We start from the raw sequence: 7,179 nt of genomic DNA on the forward strand, positions 1-7,179 counted from the left end.
AGGATCGGGCAGTGTTTCCTTCTGCTGTGCATAAGCTCACTAGGAGCCAGCAACAAGAAGTTGAGTTTTGATCATCAAGCCATCAAAGCTTGGTCGAGTGGGTAATGTCTACAAATTTAGGTGTTCTTGTGTGTCTCCCCTCACTTCATATCAGCTGGATGCTTCACTCTCATCTCTAACCCTCCATGGCTATATCCTTGTTCATGGGCTCAGGTGTCCCCAGGTCTCACTACACTTCGAACCACCCAGCCCTTCCTCTTCTCTCTCATCTGCAAGTCGACGGGAGTCTGTGGAACAAGGTCAAACTTAGCCCATATCTTCATTGCTGCCTTTCCCCCTCTTCCACTCACCAGTACAACATTGTGGTCACCAGCAAGCTTACATGCCTGCTTATGTGTTACCTTTGAGTGTCAGTCTTGAAGGGACTAGATTGCTTGCCTTGATGGCTTCCTGAACAACTTGTTTGTTCCTGTAGTAGGTGTGGCTGGATTTTACCATGGAAAACTTCTCACACTTGCATAAGATTTTGTATGCTTGATTATCTGTTCTATTATTCTTTTAATTTCTACATTTATTAATTCCTTACATTTTTCTAGATTATAAAGAATAAAATTACTTCCCAAGATGCTTTTCTCCTGATGGTGTCTATCCTCTTTTAAAAAATTATTTAATTTTTTTATCATTTCATTACTTTATAGTTTGACAAAAAGTGATTTCATTAATATACACCATAACCTTTATATTTTACAGAACATAAATGTATTTTTCTTTTGTCCCAAATAGTATGCAATATATTTTTAATTTCACTGAGTTACTTCTAGTCTGCCTTCATTTTTTTTCACATTCTTTGAATAGCATAAATGATTGATTCTGAGTGGACATGTCAGGAATACAGTTTTGTTCTCCATATGTCATTTATAAAAACAAAGTGGATATCACTTGTAAGTATTCCTTTTCTGAAACATTGAGATTTATAATTCATTAATGTTTCCCTAAAGTGATCTCCATTCTCATTTACTTCGATGCTTCTTTGTAGAACATCATAAATAGTAGATTTTTTTCTTGTGAAGTTCGCTCTCTTAAGTTCTTAAAAGGCAGGAACTGAATTCATTTAACCATCATTGTAAAGTCCTTAGCACAATGCATAATCAAAAAGGTTTTACTGCTTGGCTTAACGATAATGTTGTGCTCTTATACAATTATCAGAGCCAAAGAGGCTCTGGAAAGTCACTGAGCTAGTCATTTAGTTCCAGAAGGACTGTGCTACATTGAAACCAACCCAGAAAAATGTCTAGATATATTTCAGACTTTAAAGAAAGCATGTTCATAACTTTTTTCTGGGTAAATAACCATTTTAACATTTTCAAATGATGGCAATCCATTGATTCTTATTATTCAAATTTATGCACCAACTATTAATGCCAAAGATGATGAAACTGAAGATTTTTAAACAACTTCTACATTATGAAATTGATCAAACATGCAATCAAAATGTGTTAATAATTACTGATGATTGGAATGTGAAAGTTGGAAACAAAGAAGATTCAGTAGGTGGAAATTTGGCCTTTGTGATAGAAACAATGCTGGAAATTGCATGATAGAAATTTGCAAGACCAATGACTTATTCATTTCAAATATCTTTTTCCAACGACTTCTCCTTTCCACCCCTCGCGGCCTCCCAGTCAACTCCAATTCACAGGGTTTCCAAGTTTGTGAATCTTTACCTGAACACAAAACCTCATTTTTATCTCACAGAGTAGATGGTGGGTTTCAACAGCCAACCTTGTGGCTAAATTGTTGTCTGTTGTTGGTGAGTGCTTTTGAGTAGGTTCTGACTCATAGCGACACCATGTAGGGTTTCTAAGGAGAGGCTGGCGGTTTTGAATGGTCAATCTTGTGGTTAGTGGTCCACTCCTTACCCTACAATGCCACACCAAAAGTGGTTAGTGGGTTTGAATTGCCGCCATTGTGGTTAGTAGTCCAATGCTTATCTCCAACAACAGAAACAGCAATTATACAAGTGAACTGCGCTGGGTAGGATAGAATACACAGGAATCAAATTGACTACATCTGTAGAAAAAAAAATGATAGAAAGGCTCAATATCAAACATCAGAGGAAGGCCAGGGGCCAACAGCAGAACAAACCATCAATTTCTTATCTAAAAGTCCAGGGTGAAGCTGCAGAAAATGAAAACAAGTCCATAAGAGACAAAGAATGAACAGATCTGTTTTGGAAGAAGTATAGGCAAAATGCTTCTTGAAAGTGAGGATGGTGAGATTTTGTGTCTCCTACTTTGGACATGTTATCAGGAGGGACCAGTCTTCAGAGAAGGAGAGCATGTCTGATCAAGTAGAGGGGAAGTGAAAAAGTGGAAGACCTTCAATGAGATGAATTGACTGTGTTTGAAATGATCACTCACCTTCCTCACATACCAAGTACTACTGAAATATTTCATCAAGATTCTTCTCCTTCTGTGTCTTAATTGTGTTTCCCAAAGAAGTCACTGAGATGAGGATTCATGCACAAGTGCTTCATCTAAAAATATATATTTTCAGGAGTAACCAATTAAAAAATTGAATATTTAGGACTTAAAAGGGTCTTATCTCGAGACAATTTGTCAAAATGGCACTGCAATTTCTCACACTTTGGGCTTTCTTATTGGATGGGGAGGGGCAGTCCTCCAAATAAAGACAGTCCTCCATTCCCCCACTCTGACTGTTGGAATTGAAGGCATAGGCATTCAGGAGGAGGATTTGTTGTTGTTAGTTTCCTTAGAGTCAATTCCAACTTATAGTAACCCCATGTATGCAGAGCAGAATTATTGCATAGGGGATTCAGGCTGTTACCTTTGAGAAACAAATCACCAGACCTGTCTTCTGAAGTGCTTCTAGGTGGGTTTGAACTGCTAACCATTCTGTTTGTAGTCTAGCACTTAACTGTTTCCAACACCCTAGGGAGAAGTGTAAGTAACAAAAAAATTCAAAAGGAATCTGAGAAAATGTGAGCAGAGCACAGATCTTTTTAGCTTTGCTACATAAAACAAATCTTCTTAAATTTTAAAATGGTCATGCACTACTTTTAATATCATTCCCCATATTTGTATTTTCCTACTTTAATCTCTGAAGACATAATATCGAGATTAATCTTCTCATTTGGGGAGGGTTTTTTTTTCCATTTGTTAATCAATAATAATAATAATAATGTCAATTTGAGTGGGTTTCATGCAAGATACAAGGGAGTTTATTATTTCACATTTACTCTATTTCCTATGATATATACATATACTATTAACGCTAAAGATAAATTTCTATTAATAACTTTTGCTCAAGATGGTGTCCTTTTAACTGAATGTTAAATGTCACTTGTCATTTTAGAGTTTTAGCACAGACATCATAAGTCAGAGACAAATAAAATAAATATGAAACTATTCACACAGCCTACAAAGAGTAGAGAGGGTCTGTGAAAATGATGGAACTTGTCAATGGGTTGACAGAATAACCCCAAGAATGGCCTCAAACATATCAAAGATCATGAAAACGGCACAGGGCAGGCCCACATTTCATTTGGTTGTACATAAGATCAGAGATGATTTGATGGCAACAAACAACAAGAAGAAACAACAGAGTGACGATCTATAAGATATAAGTTAAAATATTAAAAACAACCATTTCATATACACAAGAATGGCGATAAAAAAAAAGTTGGACAAGTGGTGGTGAGGATTTGGAAAAACAGGAACATTTACACATGGCTGGTGGGAATGTAAAATAGTATACTTCGAAACACAATCTGCCAGTTCCTCAAAAATTTAAACATAGAGTAACTATTGTTGCTGTTGGTAAATGTCATGGAGTCAGTTCCGAATTGCACTCCTAGGTATATACTTAAACAAATGAAAACACATGTCTACTCAAAAATTTTACAAAAAGTTTGCAGCAGTATTAATTATAATAGTAAAAAGAGTGGAAACAACCAAAATGATCATCAACTGATTAAGGGATTTAAAAAATGTGGTTGTTGTTGTTATGTGCCGTGGAGTCAGTTCCGACTCACAGCGACCCTGTACACGGGAGTAGAAAGCCTCATCTTTCTCCCGCGGAACAGCTGGCAGTTTCGAATTGCTGACCCTGAGTTTAGCAGCCTGATTCGTAACCACTACGCTACCAGAGCATATATCCATGTAATTAATATTCAAAATAGAATGCCAATCCATGCTACAAATCAGTGGATGAACCTTGAAAACATTCTGCTAAGCAAAAGATGTCAGTTAGAAAAGACCACGTATTATATGACTTACTTTGTATGATCAGTCCACTGTATGCAAATATAAATAGAGAGAAAGCAGATTGGTATTTTTCTGGGGCAGCAGAGAAGGGGAGATGGGAAGTGAAAGATACTGGGTATAGAATGTCCTTTTGTGGTGATGAAAATATTCTAAAATTAGGTTGTACTGTTGTTTGTACAACTTTGTGCCTACACTAAAAACAACAAAAATATTGAATTGTTGTTGTTGTTAAGTGCCACGCTCTCCAGTCAGTTCTGACTCAAAGTGACCCTATATAGGCTTTCTGAGGACCCGCTGGTAAACTTGAACCACTGATGTTGCGGTTCAAACTGACCTTGCAGTCCAGCACATTAACCTGCCGAGCCACACCATAGTATACTTTAAATGGGTAAATAGTTGATATGTCCTAAAAGAAGTTTATATTGTTAGGTCTAAGGGGATCAGGACAGTAGTTTTAGGGGACACAATTGGCAAACATAATCCAAAAAGACAATATTCCATAGTCAACTTGGTGAACAGAAACTGAAGTCTTAAAAGCAGTCTTTCTTGTACAACTATTGGTCTGAAGGAAAGAAGTTACGAAAATTGAAAATAGACGGAGACAACTGGCTCAATGTACTAATAGACCATGTGACTATCAGTCTCTACAACTCAGAGACCAGAACTAGACGGCACCCAGCTGATACCAGCAACTGCTCTGAAAACAATCACATTAGAAGGTCCTGAATAAAGTCAGAGAAAATGTGGAACAATACTCAAAAGTCATAAAAGACATCAGGGGTTTACTGGTTGGATGTTGTTGTTGTTAAGTGCCGTCGAGTCAATTCCAACCCCTAGTGACCCTATATAGGGTTTTTAAGGAGCACCTGGTGAGATTGAAGCACCGAACTTGCAGTTCAAATAGCTTTGCAGTCTGGCACATTAGCCCACAGCGCCACACCAGGACTGGTTACATAGACACTGGGAAAACCTCCGAGACTCTAACCCGTTAGTCAGTCACCCTTCTGGTTCAATTTTCAGCCAAATAGTAGACAGATCTGTAAGGGGGACTCTAACACTTGTGAAGTATGCACACCTTAGAATATTTAAGAATTTGAGATCAAGGAGGTAGAATTTACCGAAGACACCTTAGAATATTCAACAATTTGAGACCACAGACAAAATTCAGAATGGTTAGGGAAAGAATGATGGCAACAGGAAACATAGGGAGGGAGTGGGATAAGTGATGTCACAATAAGGGAATTACAATCAGTGAGATGAAACAAAATGAGTTAAGAATTTTTCAATGTAAGACAGATGATCTTCTCTGTAAACCTTCACCTAGTGCACAATCAAAATAAAAAAGAAAGTCTGTCTTGAGCATTGTGTTCTTTTATGAAATATTTATATGGAATCAAATTGACAAAACCAACTCAAAAGATTAGATAGGAACATTAGGGGCCAGTGTGTTTCTATTGATAGGTGAGGGACAATACAGAAAAGGAAGTTGAGAATGACTCCACAACTTGAAGAATGTAATCCATGCCACTGAATTGTACATGTAGAAACTGCTGAATTGCTGTATGTTCTTCTATGAATATTCTCAACAACAATAAAAATAAAATAAACTATAAAAGATACGTCTTAAGGTAGTATAGAAAAAGAAGAAGTTTATAAGAGCATTTTTTAGAAGGAATCATGAAGCTTGCTTTGACAAATTACGCAGTTTTTGTGTAGGTCATTAATCATCTCAACATGGTGATGAGCAGTTGAAATCTTTGGGCAGTTGAAAACATCCAGTGTGGCTTTATTTGGAGAAAGTCATTAGTGTGCTGTGTTTTGGAATCTAGGCAATCCCCTCCTATCTCTGGCCACAGATTCTTGAGAGACAATGGGGTAGGAATGAGAGGTGCTTCACCTCACCTCAAGCTAAGTGATAGAACCTCAATAAAAACTATTTAGAAAGCTTAACATACATCTTTAGATTAAGGGCTATGAGCACTGCTCACTTTTTTTTCATTTTATGCATTAATTATTGGTCTTTTAAAAATGTTTTATTGTGAATTATGTGATAGTTTACATGGGAGAAAATTAGCTTTACATTCATCCTATCTTATATAATTTCATTGCCATGGTTACAGTCCCCTCCATGCGTCATCAACCAAGTCTGCACCCTGGTCCTCAGCACACAGCCCCTCTCCCTCTCTGGGTCTAAAGTCCCCAGCTGCTCCATCTCTCCACATCATCATTTCTGCCTCCATCTCTGGCGTCACTGCTTCTCTGGGTAGGGTTCCACTCTCCACTCTTCTCCCTTGATGGTCCCAGAGACCTCGGCTCCTAGACTACAAAGTTAATCATTCCCTTCCTTTTGCTACAAACTTTTACATTTCAAACTCTCACTATCAGTCCTGATAACAATTATTCACTATTGTATTACAAGAGACCTATCCGCATCTTCTTTCATCAGCCCTGACTACACAGATTGGATACTACTCAGTGGCGATTCTACCTTCCTCCATGCCCTCTGGATCTAGGCTCCCTCTTGAAAGCTTGTAAGCCAGTCACTTCTTGCCTTTGTAGCCCCCACCCCCCACTTTGGGTAACCAATGTCCAAGTGGCCCATCCCTATCTTATCTGTCTATGGAGGGGTGGGAATGATCCTTGTTGTAAAGATTTGTTCCCTCTTTTGAGCTACTGCATCCATAGGTGTATGTCAAGGTCATCAAATTGTATCAGATTACTCTTTTTTTTTCTCTTCTTTCTTCTACTTGAGCTCTGATTATTCAGTCATTGAAGCCAGGTCAAGTGGGTATTATCTGCCAGTGTGGGTGTTCTTGTGCATATGCCCTCTCTTCTTATCAGCTGGATGCTTCACTCTCCACTCTAGTCCTCTGTGGCTATGTCACTGACTCTG

At 38.0% G+C, this 7,179-nt stretch overlaps 1 protein-coding gene across 1 annotated transcript in view; it reads right to left on the reverse strand.

Annotated features, from left to right (window-relative positions):
• The window catches only part of IL1RAPL1 (interleukin 1 receptor accessory protein-like 1), a 1,809,453-nt gene that overhangs the window by 544,304 nt on the left and 1,257,970 nt on the right, over positions 1–7,179 (reverse strand). The window lies entirely within an intron of this gene.

The sequence above is a fragment of the Chrysochloris asiatica genome, unplaced genomic scaffold (genome assembly GCF_000296735.1).
Source record: "Chrysochloris asiatica unplaced genomic scaffold, ChrAsi1.0 scaffold00018, whole genome shotgun sequence".
In the NCBI taxonomy this organism is placed as follows: Eukaryota; Metazoa; Chordata; class Mammalia; order Afrosoricida; family Chrysochloridae; genus Chrysochloris; species Chrysochloris asiatica.